This window comes from Colius striatus, chromosome W (genome assembly GCF_028858725.1).
Source record: "Colius striatus isolate bColStr4 chromosome W, bColStr4.1.hap1, whole genome shotgun sequence".
Lineage (NCBI taxonomy): Eukaryota > Metazoa > Chordata > Aves > Coliiformes > Coliidae > Colius > Colius striatus.
In genome coordinates this window covers 26,437,677-26,452,410 of record NC_084789.1, presented here as the reverse complement: position 1 = coordinate 26,452,410, position 14,734 = coordinate 26,437,677, and positions in this window count along the sequence as shown.

Genomic DNA, 14,734 nt, shown 5'->3' with positions numbered 1-14,734 from the left:
GTCCATTAACGTTAGAGGAGATAATTGTTATATCTGTGTTGTGGATGGTTACATCTACTGCTGTTTCCACATCCACTCCTGCGCTTCCTGAAGTGGCTGATCTGAGGCCATCCAGGCAGCTCTTGGTGTTGAAGGGCGTTTTTGTGTCATCGCGCTCACCCTTTTTGCGCTCGTCAACCCGTTTCCCTTAGGCATTGTATGTCTGGCCACTCAAGAGCGGCACTCAGTGGCTCTATGGCCAAACTTGCCACATCTCTAACAATTGCCATGAAACCTGCCATTGGACCCAGATGGCCTGGCGGAGCTGTTTGTCCATACCAATGGTCTGGACCGACATTGATTTTTCACGTGTCCTATTTTTCCACAGTTAAAGCACTTTGGCCTCCGATCTCCTTTGTGGGCTTGAACTAAAGGTTTCAATGCTGTTGCCATTGTCTCAGCTAAATGTGCTGACGATCCTACCCTAGAGCAGGCTTCTATCATGTCGACCAAAGTTGCTGTCCACGGGAGAGCCTGCAGGATCTTTTTGCAATCATGGTTAGCGTTAGCAACTGCTAAGTGCAACCCTATTTCCGCCTTTACTTCAGCCGACATGTTTAGTATACGATCCAGAGCTGCTCTTAGACGGTCTAAGAAGGTCATAAAAGGCTCATTAGGTTTTTGAATAATAGTTGTATATGAGGGAACTGGCACCCCCATATCAGGAACAATCTTAAATGCTTGACGTGCCAGTGTCTGTGTTTGCTGCAAGATAGCTTCATGCAGTCGGGCTTGTACCTGAGGATCAGCAAATGATCCTTTACCCAGCATCATGTCTGCTGTGACGACTCGCCGCGGATCTCCCTGTTGTAAGTCCATGTTTTCCACCACTGTCAGATCAACTCTTTTTTCCCATTCAGACTCCCATAATAATACCTGAGTGGGCTTCAGGAAAGTTTCTGCAAGCTTCCGGCAGTCAAATGGAGTCATTAACCCACTGGCGAAAATATGATCCAGTAACGTTTGAACGTATGGGTTGGAAAAGCCATATTGCATTACCGCTTTCTGGCCTTCTCTTACCAATTTCCAATCTAAAGGTGCCCATTGTCGTTTTCTTTGTGCTGTTATTACTGGAAAGGCTTGTGGAATAAATTCGCCTTCGATTACCGCATCACGTATGAGGCCTCTCCATTTCTTAGCCGGATCATAGTCATCTGGCCGAGGATCTCTGAGTACCTGTGGGGATGAAACTTTAATCTTTGTTTCGGTTAATTCATTAATTTGTTCCAACAGTTGATTAGCTGTTGCTTTTGGTTTTTCTATCAGTTCCTCCAAATGGGCCAAAGTGTGTTTCATATCTTCTCCGTGTTGTATTAACTCTTCCTTTAATAATTGTCTTTGTTGATCTTCACTAGAAGTTGGGGGTGATGATGGCAGAGGAATACACTCAGGGATTGATGAGCTCGGGGGCAACGGCATATCCACAGTATCATTTGTAAAACGTACCTTTCGTTCTCTGTTAGGTACTCCTTCAGGTATAGCAGAAGGGTGGGATGGGGCAGGATGGTGAAGGGTGGGTGGGAGGGGAGGAGAAGCAATGCGCGTATTTGGCTCCTGGAACGGTGCTCTAGGGGGTTCTGGGGGAGGTGGGCTCACATCCATGCTCTCCTCTTCCAGAGGTGGAGCTGATGGTACTATAAAGTCACCACCTCCAAAGAACCTTTTAGCATCTACAGGGAACGCAGATGGTGCAGCAGCTTCTGCTTTCATGGCAGCAGCGGCAGCACGCTCAGCTTCTAGCTGGTGTATAATGGATGATACCAATTTACACAAGCCGATAGCATTATTCAACATGTCTCCTAGGTTTTCCCAGTGTCCTTTTTCATATACTTCTTGGGGGGAAACAAAGAGACCTACTTCCTGTCCCCATCTTACAAGTCTTAGCAAAGGCTCTCTTTCATAATTGAATCCTTTCTCAGGAAGGATATGCTGGAGGGTGTCAATAGGATTTTCCTCTTTGCTTAGCATTTTTCCCATTATATCAGTTTGCTCAGATCACTTGCCTTTTCAAGCAGAAATCCAAGTGCTTTTCTGCCGAGGGTTCTTGATCCAACCAATTCAGCGAATCACGTCGGGGTCACCAAATGTTGTTGTTGTGAAGGCAATAATCACTCAAAGACGTAGAGGGTCTAAGTAATGCACGTGCAGAGACGTACAAGGGCAACACAGTACAACCACCAGAGTTGACTCGAAGCCACCCTTCCTTTGCTAGCTACCTCCTTATATGCTGCTTCTGCCCATGAGATCACCCAGGGCCCAATTGATTAACTTGCAGCACCTGTTTCTGAAGTAGCATGCCAGCTGCATTAACTTATCCCTACCATCTTTATTCAAGCTGGCTGGTCCAAGCTACGTCTGTGCCTACACACAAGATCCTCATTCGTGATACCACATATGGTTCGCACCCATTGGATATCACCTATTAGCTTTTGAACATCTGTTAAAATAGCAATTTCTGTTTTAATTGCCACCTTCTGAGGATAAATGCGCGCATCGGTGATGACATTACCTAAATATTTCCAAGAGGCGTGCATTTCTACCTTCTCTGGTGTGATCACCAACCCGGAGATGCTTAACTGTCGGTTCACTTCTTGTAGAATGTGATGCTGGTCCAGGTGTTTTCCTGCAATCAAGATATCATCCATATAATGGTAAAATAAGACATGAGGGTATTTTTTGCGCAGAGGTGCTAGCGCCCAGGCAACATAAGGTCAATAAATAGTTGGCAAGTTCCTCATTCCCTGAGGTAAAACAGTCCATCAATATGGTTTTGCTGGCTCTTATTTGTTAATAGATGGTACTGTAAAAGCAAACTTCTCACTGTCATCTTCATGTAGGAGAATTGTGAAAAAACAGTCCTTTAGGTCAATCACCAACAGGGGCCACTCTTTTGGAAGCATTGCAGGAGAGGGTAATCCTGGCTGTAAAGTACCCATGTCCTGCATCACTGCATTAACAGCTCTTAGATCATGTAACAGCCTCCACTTCCCTGATTTTTAGGGATAGTAAAAACTGGTGTATTCCATGGACTGGTGGATGGCTTAATATGACCTTTTTCTAATTGTTCATTTACTAATTCATGAATCTGGGCGAGCTTTCCTTTGCCTAGCGGCCACTAAACAATCCAAACTGGTTTATCTGTAAGCCAGGTTAACTTCAGTATTGGTCGCCCATCAATGGCTGCTATTAAAAATTTTCATTTAACAAACGAAAGCCCATTTGGCTTAAGGCGTCTCTACCTAAAAGCCAAACTGAAGTATTCATTACATAGGGTCTAATTTGCACACATCTATTCTCTTCACCCTGTATGCATACTGAAATCAGGTCTCTGCTAATTTTTGTCATCTGTGTTCCTCCTACTCCAACAACAGGGGTGTCTAAATTCTCTAAAGGCCAGCTTTTTGGCCAATAGGATAATGGAACAATAGTAACATCTGCTCCCATATCCAGTAATGTGTTGTACCCAACCATGTGTTCACCATTTGGATGTTGGAGTACAACCGTCTGAGTGGGCTTTCCCTGTGAAAGTGGCATTGCCAGTCTTACCTCAGGTACTCCAGTGGATCTAAAACCACCGTCTCGACGCTTACGACTTCCTGCAAATGTAACTTTAGCTCTGAAAGGAACCAGTTGAGCTATTTTAGTTCCTTTAGGTATGTGGTAGTTTGAGCCTGGCTGGATGCCAGGTGCCCACCACACCGCTTTATCCCCCACCTCCTCAGCAAGCCAGGGAAGGGGAGAAAATAAGATGGGAGTCTCGTGGGTTGAGATAAAAGCAGTTTAATAAATAAGCAGCAAAGCCGCGCGCGCGGGAAGCAAAGCAAAAGCAGATAAGCTGTTACTCTCTACTTCCCATCAGCAGCGATGTCCGGCCACCTCCCGAGAAGCAGGGCTTCAGTACGCGTAGTGGTTGCTTTGGGAAGGCCAGAAATGAATCTTGCCTCCCCTTCCTGCTCCTCTCCCCCAGTTTATATTACTGAGCTGACGTCATATGGTATGGAATATCTCCTTGGTCAGCCTGGGTCAGCTGTCCTGGCCATAGACCCTCCCAAGATCATGCCCACTCACAGCTATTGGTGAAGGTGGGGGAAGGAATGCTGGAGGGACAGCCCTGATGTTGTGCGAGCAGTAGTCATAATATTGATATCAACAGTAAGCACAGCACTGCAGGAGCTGCTGTGGAAAATCACTACCATCCCAGACCCACTACAGTCTCCACCCCTTATTCCATACCATTTATGTCATGCTCAGACAAACCATCTTAACAATCCATATACATTCTTATATACTCTCATTAACCAGTACCCCCACTCTTCAACAGACAAACATCATTCTTGTATTCCCTCTTGCATCTTGCATCAAACAAACAAACAACATTCTTATATCTTTCATCCTCTGTAGATGTTCACTGGAGCAGGTCATAACTTCTGTCTCATCCATCAAGATGAATATCCAGGCCAGGGGAAACAGTATGTTCAGTGTTGGGCACCAGCACCGGCTTGGTTTGTCCACTTGTCCGGTTTTTCTTGCAAAGTTCATCTACAACAGATAACTCACATAACAGGTTATTTTCCCCCCAAGGTTAAGTCTCCTTGAGGTACACATCGAGTTTCCCCATCCGTTCTCATCACCCACCAAGTACACCCAGGCCCTTGAGCAAAGACAATCCCACGAATGGGTTTGCCTTTTCCCATGGGAGGTGCAACCCATACTGCCTTCCCCAGCCATTTCCCTGGGTGCACTACGGGGACCTTATCTCCTCCCACAGTATGTAGTGGTTTTGTTTGGGCAGGACCAGGACGGTTAGTTGAACCTCTGCTATTGACCAGCCAAGTGGCTTCTGCTAAATTTTTATCCCACTGCTTCCATGCCCCATTGCCCAGTGCTCTCAACATGGTCTTTAGTAACCCATTATATCTCTCAATCTTTCCAGAGGCTTGTGGGTGATAGGGGATGTGGTATATCCACTCAATGCCATGTTTCTTTGCCCAGGAGTTTATGAGATTATTTCGAAAATGAGTTCCATTATCTGATTCAATTCTTTCTGGAGTGCCATGTCGCCACAAAACTTGCCTTTCAAGACCCAAGACAGTATTTCGGGCAGTGGCGTGGTTTACAGAGTATGTTTCCAACCAACCGGTAGTTGCTTCCACCATGGTGAGTATATAACGCTTGCCTTGATGTGTTCGTGGTAGTGGTCCAACATAGTCAATTTGCCAGGCCTCACCATACTGAAAACCCAGCCATCGGCCTCTGTTCCAGGGAGACTTGATTCGTGTGGCTTCCTTGATTGCGGCACACGTTTCACATTCATGGGTGACCTGTGTGATGGCTTCCATGGTCAAGTCCACCCCTCGATCACGAGCCCATCTATATGTTGCATCTCTTCCCAGATGTCTTGATGTTTCATGAGCCCATCGAGCTATAAATAGCTCACCTTTACGCTCCCAGTCTAGATCTACCTGAGCTAGTTCAATTTTAGCAGCTTTATCTACCTGTTGGTTGTTCCATTGTTCTTCATTGGCACGGCTTTTTGGCACGTGAGCATCTACATGACGTACTTTCAGAGTCATATTTTCCACCCGAGCAGCAATGTCTTGCCATAATGCAGCAGTCCAGATGGGTTTACCCTTGTGCTGCCAGTTGATGAATCAACTCACGGATGGGAGTCAGGGAATCTCGGTTCGTGCGATATTGCCTCTGGTGCACTGTCCTGGTAGCAATTGGTACCTGTTGCTCTTGAACTTGCAGCAATCCCACAACAAAAGGGTCTTCTGAGAGGCCAGGTAAATTAGAGAGTTGTTTGATTTTCTCTGTATCTACAGTGGCTATACCAAAAGCCCATCGATACCCCTTGGGGTCTTTGAAGTACCCTCTCCTGAGGTAATCTATGCCAAGAATACAAGGGGCCTCTGGACCAGTCACAATGGGGTGTTTTTCCCATTTGTCCCCTGTTAAGCTCACTTCAGCCTCTAATACAGATAATTCTTCACATCCCCCTGTCACTCCAGAGATCCAGACAGAATCTGTGCCTCTATACCTTAATGGCATCAATGTACACTGTGCCCCTGTGTCTACTAAAGCTTTGATGTGCCAGGCCATCGAACCCACACAGTCCAGTAGATTCGGTCATCCCTTTCCTCCTCCTGGCTGGAGGCAGGGACCCTCTATTTCTGTTCTTCATCAGAGTATTCGCTATCTGATCCTTGCAATTTTAGACCTGAAGTCTCCTCATTGGCATCGAAGGAAGTAGTTGCAGTTCTTCTATGTCTTGGAGATTGTTGATTGTCCTCTTTTGTTTTGGCAGCCACTATGCTGACAGCCCTCTTGGGTGGTCCTTTTCTAACAGCTGTCTTCCCCCTTAGTTCACGTACATGCGCTTCCAGCTTAAAAGTGGGTTCACCATCCCACTTCCTCATATCCTCTCCTTGGCCATGCAAAAAGAGCCAGAGTTCATTTCGCGGTGTACTCCTGTGTCTGGGACTTCCTTTTCCCCTGGTCGGGACAGTGGATGACTGAATTCTTGAGGCAGATCTGACAGTCAGGCCATCATCCCACACTGATGAGGAGGTGCAGAGGCTCTCTTCATAGTTCTGTAACCAAGAAGATACCCTCTCCACTGTTGGTATATCCATGTCTGGATGATACACCATTGCCAGGATATTAGAATATGTAGCTGGGGCACTCTGAATCACTTTTCTCAACATGGCCCGTGTACACTGGACATCGTCTGGATCTGTGGAGGCCTCGGCATTATCCAGATCACCATAGATGACTTCCAACACAGCTAATTCCCTTAGATATTGGATCCCTTCATCAGCTCTAGTCCACTTTCCTCGGGCATTTACAAGGTCTTCTTTGAATGGGTATCTTGCCTGTACACTTGAGAGGAGTCGTTTCCAGAGACTACAAATTGAGGTCTTCTTTCCAATGCCTCTATCAATTCCCCGGTCCCTAGCAAGAGATCCTAGCTGTTGGGCTTCTCTGCCTTCCAATTGCTGACTGTCAGCCCCGTTATCCCAACATCGGAGCAGCCAGGCACCAATCCGCTCACCTGGCTGGCGACTGTAATCTTTTCGCATATCTCTAAGTTCTGTTGAGGTGAGGGACCGAGTAGTTTCCATTTCCTTTTCGATTTCTTTCACTTCTTCTCCTGATCTCCTTACCGAAGGACCAGTTTCTTCTTCTAGCCTTTCCTCTTCCTCCTCTTCTGCCCTTACTAATCGATGATATGGACTTGACCTCCTTATCCACTGCTTCTTTTTCACTACTGGGGCAACCACTGTGGTTGTTGTTTGGTTCCCTGACTCAACCATGGTAGTCTCAGGTATAGTTTGAATTTCCACCTCGGCCATAGTTCTCTGAGAGGGCTGGACTGCGACTGACTCAACTATGTTGGTCTCAGGTACCGTTTGAGTTTCGACTTCAATCATAGTTCTCTGAGAGAACTGGAGTGCAGCTCGGTAGGCAGAGGCTAGGCCCCAATATAGTGCCTGAACCTGATGGGCCTCATTAGGGTAGGTAAGACACCCTTCTATCAGGTGGTGTGCCAGTAAAGCAGGGGTTTTTATCTGTTCAGCTGTAAAATCCCAGGTTACAGGAGGTGATAACCGTCATAGCAATTTGCCTAAATTCATCCACATACCCTGCCACCCAGGGACTGGCTGCTTCAGGGGGCATTTTAACATGTTTCCATCGCAAATTTGTACTCTCTGATACCCAGATGAGTCCAGATTCCACAAGATATATAATATACCAACCATGTTAATTAGTAATATTAAAACTCTCATATAAGGGTGACTAAGGACCTGGGAAGTCTGTGTAACAAAATTGTCTAGATCAGTCCGAGCTGAGGAGAAAGAGGTGCTTTGCCCCATGGCCTCCACAAGATAGCTCCCACAGCACACTAAATTCATCAGTAACAGAATGAGACTTGCTATTATTATTTGGGCCATCATGTTCCCAGGCCCTTTCATCCTTTTCACAAAATTATATAGCCAGCTTAGCAAAGCTATTAAGGTTAAAGCACAGCAGAGAGTCAATGTTAGTAGCATCGTGTTCCCAAACATTAGAAAGTGTAAGATAAGCTGCATAACAGCAAGGCTCCGTGACCAGCACAGGAACTTTGCACTCATTGGCGTACTGTAATTGCAATGGAGTTAATGTAAATCTGCTATTATCTCGCCCCACGTTGGGCGCCAAAAGGGCTGTGGTAGTTTGAGCCTGGCTGGATGCCAGGTGCCCACCACACCGCTTTATCCCCCACCTCCTCAGCAAGCCAGGGAAGGGGAGAAAATAAGATGGGAGTCTCGTGGGTTGAGATAAAAGCAGTTTAATAAATAAGCAGCAAAGCCGCGCGCGCGGGAAGCAAAGCAAAAGCAGATAAGCTCTTACTCTCTACTTCCCATCAGCAGCGATGTCCGGCCACCTCCCGAGAAGCAGGGCTTCAGTACGCGTAGCGGTTGCTTTGGGAAGGCCAGAAATGAATCTCGCCTCCCCTTCCTGCTCCTCTCCCCCAGTTTATATTACTGAGCTGACGTCATATGGTATGGAATATCTCCTTGGTCAGCCTGGGTCAGCTGTCCTGGCCATAGTCCCTCCCAAGATCATGCCCACTCACAGCTATTGGTGAAGGTGGGGGAAGGAATGCTGGAGGGACAGCCCTGATGTTGTGCAAGCGGTAGTCATAATATTGATATCAACAGTAAGCACAGCACTGCAGGAGCTGCTGTGGAAAATCACTACCGTCCCAGACCCACTACAAGGTATATGAACTGGTGGCTGCCAAACTTTAACTATTATTCCAATATTTCCTTCATAATCTGCATCAATTACACCGAGGAGCACAAAAATACCCTGTCGAGAGGCCGATGACCGTCCTAAAAGCAAAGCACTTAAACCATAGCCAAGGGGTCCGTTAACGTTAGATGAGATAACCGTTACCTCTGTGTTGTGGATGGTTACATCTACTGCTGTTTCCACATCCACTCCTGCGCTTCCTGCAGTGGCTGATCTGAGGCCATCCAGGCAGCTGTTGGTTTTGAAGGGCGTTTTTGTGTCATCGCGCTCGCCCTTTTTGCACTTGTTAACCCGTTTCCCTTAGGCATTGTATGTCTGGCCACTCGAGAACGGCACTCAGTGGCTCTATGTCCAAACTTGCCACATCTCTAACAATTGCCATGAAATCTGCCGTTGGACCCAGATGGTCTGGCGGAGCTGTTTGTCCATACCAATGGTCTGGACCGACATTGATTTTTCACATGTCCTATTTTTCCACAGTTAAAGCATTTTGGCCTCCGATTTCCTTTGTGAGGTTGAACTAAAGGTTTCAATGCTGTTGCCATTGCTTCAGCTAAATGTGCTGACGATCCTACCCGAGAGCAGGCTTCTATCATGTTGAACAAAGTTGCTGTCCACGGGAGAGCCTGCAGGATCTTTTTGCAGTCATGGTTAGCATTAGCAACTGCTAAGTGCAACCCTATTTCCACCTTTACTTCAGTTGACATGTTTGGTATACGATCCAGAGCTGCTCTTAGACGGTCTAAAAAGGTCATAAAAGGCTCATTAGGTTTCTCTATAATAGTTGTATATGAGGGAACTGGCATCCCTATGTCAGGGATGATCTTAAATGCTTGATGAGCCAGCGTCTGTGTTTGCTGCAAAATAGCTTCATGCAGTCGGGCTTGTACCTGAGGGTCAGCAAACGGTCCTTTACCCAACATCATATCTGCTGTGACGACTTGCCGTGGATCTCCCTGTTGTAAGTCCATATTTTCTACTACTGCCACATCAACTCTATTTTCCCATTCAGACTCCCATAGTAATACCTGAGTGGCCTTCAGGAAAGTTTCTGCTAGCTTCCGGCAGTCAAATGGAGTCATTAATCCACTGGCGAAAATATGATCCAATAACGTTTGAACGTATGGATTGGACAAGCCATATTGCATTACAGCTTTCTGGCCTTCCCTTACCAACTTCCAATCCAAAGGTGCCCATTGTCATTTTCTTTCTGTTACTATTACTGGAAAGGCTTGTGGAATAAATTCTCCTTCGATTACCGCATCACATATGAGGCCTCTCCATTTCTTAGCCGGATCATAGTCATCTGGCTGGGGGTCTCTGAGCACCTGTGAGGATGAAACTTTAATCTCTGGGTTGGTTAATTCATTAATCCTTTCCAACAGTTGATTAGCTGTTGCTTTTGGTTTTTCCATCAGTTCCTCCAAATGGGCCAAAGTGTGTTTCATATCTTCTCCGTTTCATATTAATTCTTCCTTTAATAATTGTCTTTGTTGATCTTCCCCTTCACTAGATGTTAGGGATGATGATGGCAGAGGAATACACTCAGGGGTTGATAAGCTCGGGGGCAATGGCAGATCCATAGTGTCATTTGTAAAATGTACCTTTCGTTCTCTGCCAGGTACTCCTTCAGGCATAGCAGAAGGATGGGATGGGGCAGGATGGTGAAGGGTGGGTGGGAGGGGAGGAGAAGCAATGCGCGTATTCGGCTCCTGGAACGGTGCTCTAGGGGGTTCTGGGGGAGGTGGGCTCACATCCATGCTCTCCTCTTCTAGAGGTGGAGCTGAGGGGATTACGACATTATCCCCTCCAAAGAGTCTGTTACTATTTTCTTCTAGAGGTGAAGCCAAGGGTACTATAAAGTCACCACCTCCAAAGAACCTTTTAGCATCTACAGGGAACGCAGATGGTGCAGCAGCTTCTGCTTTCATGGCAGCAGCTGCAGCACGCTCAGCTTCTAGCTGGTGTATAATGGATGATACCAATTTACACAAGCCGATAGCATTATTCAACATGTCTCCTAGATTTTCCCAATGTCCCTTTTCATATACTTCTTGGGGGGAGACAAAGAGACCTACTTCCTGTCCCCATCTTACAAGTCTTAGCAAAGGCTCTCTTTCATAATTGAATCCTTTCTCAGCAAGGATATGCTGGAGGGTGTCAATAGGATTTTCTTCTTTGCTTATCGTTTTTCCCATTATATCATTTTACTCAGATCATTTGCCTTTTCAAGCAGGAATCCAGGTGCTTTTCTGCCTAGGGTTCTTAGTCCAATCAATTCGGCAAATCACGTCAGGGTCACCAAATGTTGTAGTGGTGCAAGCAATATTCACTCAAAGATGTAGAAAGTCTAGGTAATGCACATGCAGAGACATACACAGGCAACATAGTACAACCACCAGAGTTGACTCAAAGCCACCCTTCCTTTGCTAGCTACCTCCTTTTATGCTGCTTCTGCCCATGAGATCACCCAGGGCCCCATTGATTAACTTGCAGCACCTGTTTCTGAAGTAGCATGCCAGCTGCATTAACTTATCCCTACCATCTTTATTCAAGCTGGCTGGTCTAAGCTACATTTGTGCCTACATTCTGGATAAAATTTAACTTCTGTACTGATTGTCTGAACATCATGGTAAATCTTTATTCTTAAAGACAAAAGTACATTTTTAAGATGTGATCTTCATTCATCTCTGAAAAAGGCTATGGTACACTGTAGATTCCCACTTAAATTTGTTTGTGAAGATCTTTGGTCTATTTTGAGAGGATTTTTTTGTTTCTTTTTTTGTTTTTTTCCACTTATTCTATATCAATGGACGTATGAGCAAGATTTATGTGAGAGGTCCTATAGAAACAAGTTCTGCTTATTCTTTCTATATTCTGTATGTTTTCTGAAGCTATTGTCTTCTCTTAAAATAACTGGCACAAAAAATGTTGCATCTCTCTCTAACTTGACTCCAGAAAACATTTTAGGACAATAAGGTGTTCACTGTACAAGCCATATTTTATAGTCACTTATAGTATCTGGATCCCTGTCACTCATGTCAAGGAAATCCCAATGCAAATAATCTGATAGAACTTGAGGCTGGTTTCTATGACATCCTGAGTAAATATCTTTTATGCAACCTTTTTCCCCTACCACTCTAGGAATCAAGAGAAAAACCTGAAAAATAAAATCTCTTATACAATATGACATGACAACATTGAACAGTTGTTGCTAAGGCTTTCAGTTCTCATTAATTATACAGTCATTTCATATCTTCTTGGAAAAATATTTTAGTACTTCTTTCTCCTAGGTGATGAAAGGAAGCCTCCATTATTTCTCCAGTAACATTACAGACACTAAGATTATTCCCAGAATCCTGTTATCTTTTCAATCTCTGCCAGTAACTGAGAAAAGAAAGGAGATTAAGTAGCGTGGTTCCTGCAGTACTAGTTAACTCTCTGATAATGTTTTCACAAATGAAAGATGGAAAAAACCACAATAATTTATGCTAAAACAAGAAAAGACTCTGGAAAAGAGTGATTTTCCGGTCTGTAGGTTCTATAAATTTATAAGTCAAGTTTCCCATCAGTGTTATTGCAATAGATAATCTTTACAATATAATGACTGTTGTAAAATAAACAAATCACATATTAAAGTGATAATCTGTTTAATACTAATATAGATTTTAAGTAAGGCTTATAAGCACAGGTCTTGTTTGCAAACAGGGAGGGTGGGGAGGGTTTGCAAAGGGGTGAATGGTGGCTGTCTTGTTCACTGTGACCACAAAATAGTTGAGTTTCAAATTGTTGGCAATAGGAGAAAAAGTAGCAGCCAAACTTCAACCCTGGATATGGGAAGAGCAGACTTTGGGCTGCTGATGGAGTTAGTATTGTCCCCTGGGAATCTGCTTTTGAAGGTATTGGGGTCCATGTATGCTGGTCACTTTTTAAGAGCCATCTCTTAAGGGCAGGGGAGCAGCTAATTCCAATGTGTCAGAAGTCAAGCAGGGAGGGCAGAAGACTAGCTTTGTTGAACAGGAATATGCTCCTAGCACTTAGATGAAAAAGGAAAGTGTATGGACATTGGAAGCAAGGATGGGTGACATTGGAGGACTATAGAGGTGCTGTTTGCTGCTGTAGAGAAAAATTTGTGTGGTCAAAATTTGATTAGAGTTCGGATTGGCCAATAGTGTGAAGGTTGATCACCTCACAAATAGGGACATAGAGAATGCAGAGACATGTAATGCTTTTTTCACCTCTGTCTTTAACACCCATCATGGGCCCAAGGTCCCTAGAGCCCTGTGTTTGAAGGCCAGGATATTGAAAGAGCTGACTGATGTTATTACGGGAGCTCTCTCCATTATTTTTCAATGGTCTTGGGAGTCTGGAGAGATTCTAGTCAACTGGAAGTTGGCAAATGTTGTCCCAATTTTCAAGAAGGATAAGAAGGGAGGCCCTGGTAATTACAGGTCTGTCAGTCTCACTTCAATGCCTAGTAAAATTATGGATGGAGATGGTTATTCTGGGAGTTATTGAAAAACACTTGAGAGACAATGCAGCCATTGGTCATAGCCAGCATGGCTTCATGAGGGGAAAGTCCTGTTTAACTAACTAAAGTTCCTTTTATGACAAGGTCACCCATCTAGTTAACCAAGGGAAGCTGGTAGATGTGGTATTGTTGTTTGTATGTCCAGCGTACAGCTAGACAAGTCCCACATTGGGTGAACAATTGGTCCAAGCAGTCTGTTCTGGGTTCTCTCTTGTGCAGCCATTCCACGTGGTCCCCTGAAGCAGTGAGCAGTCTCAGCTGAAAACTGGTTGGTTTCTCCAAGATTTTATGCTGGGTTAATTTGCAACCAGATATGCCACTGTCACTGCAGCAAATGCCAGTCCTGAATGCTTTAAACCTGCTTTTTGCTTGGGGTTCATAAGTCCCTGTCCTCAGAGTCCTCTTCTTGACTGAGAAGTTACATCTGTGACAAAAGTACTTGCACTCTCAAAATCTGTGATAAAAAATCAAATTAATGAAGTAATGGGTGGAACTAGAGCTTAAACAAGGAGACAATATAGCTAGAGCTTGAGTAGGGAGGAAGAGTTTTTTCTACACTATCCCTAGGATAATTAATTTAAAACATATTGACAGCTTCCATACCAAGAAAGATTGAGCATTAAGTGAACTTGCACAGCTTTGTTCTGGGTTTCCACCAGGTTATTTCAAAAGGAGGGCTTCCAAGCACTAACAATACACAAGAAAACAGGAAGAAAACAAGAAAAGCAGAGCCCAGTTAAACAGAACCCATTGGTGTCATGATAAGACTTTATCATGATATACTTTAAATCACCTGGATAGTTTCACATCACAGATTTAGAATATGTTAGACAAACTTTAATGTGATGAAAATATTGTTTTACCATGGATTTCAACTTTAGTTGGTTTTAGTGGAACCATCATATAACTGAATTGTTGTAGCTTTTTGCATTTTTTTGTAGCTTTTTGCATTTTGTTGTAGCTTTTAGCATTAGCAGAAGTTGTATGCTAGAAGATGCGCTTCTTCCATCCTGTATGTAGCAAGAACTAGAGAAGAAAAATTTAAAAAGTAACTTTGCTTCTGTAGTTGCTGTATCACCCTGTCAGTCATGTTTGTGTACATATAAAGTAAAACCAGATTCTTCCACTATAGAAACTTAAAAATAAATAGTATTTCTTGTTTTACTGTATATTTTCCAGTGAGGATTGCATATGCAAAGGGGGGAATGCAACTGTAGAGCTTGCAGTGGAGTCATTGCTTTAGAGGATAGACAAATACAGTTGCAAGACAAAAAAAAAGACTTTGCTAGTTGATCTATTCTGATCTTATTAGCCTATGTGGATGTTTTAAAGGCCTTTTTTTAAAATACTTGCTAAATATTAAAT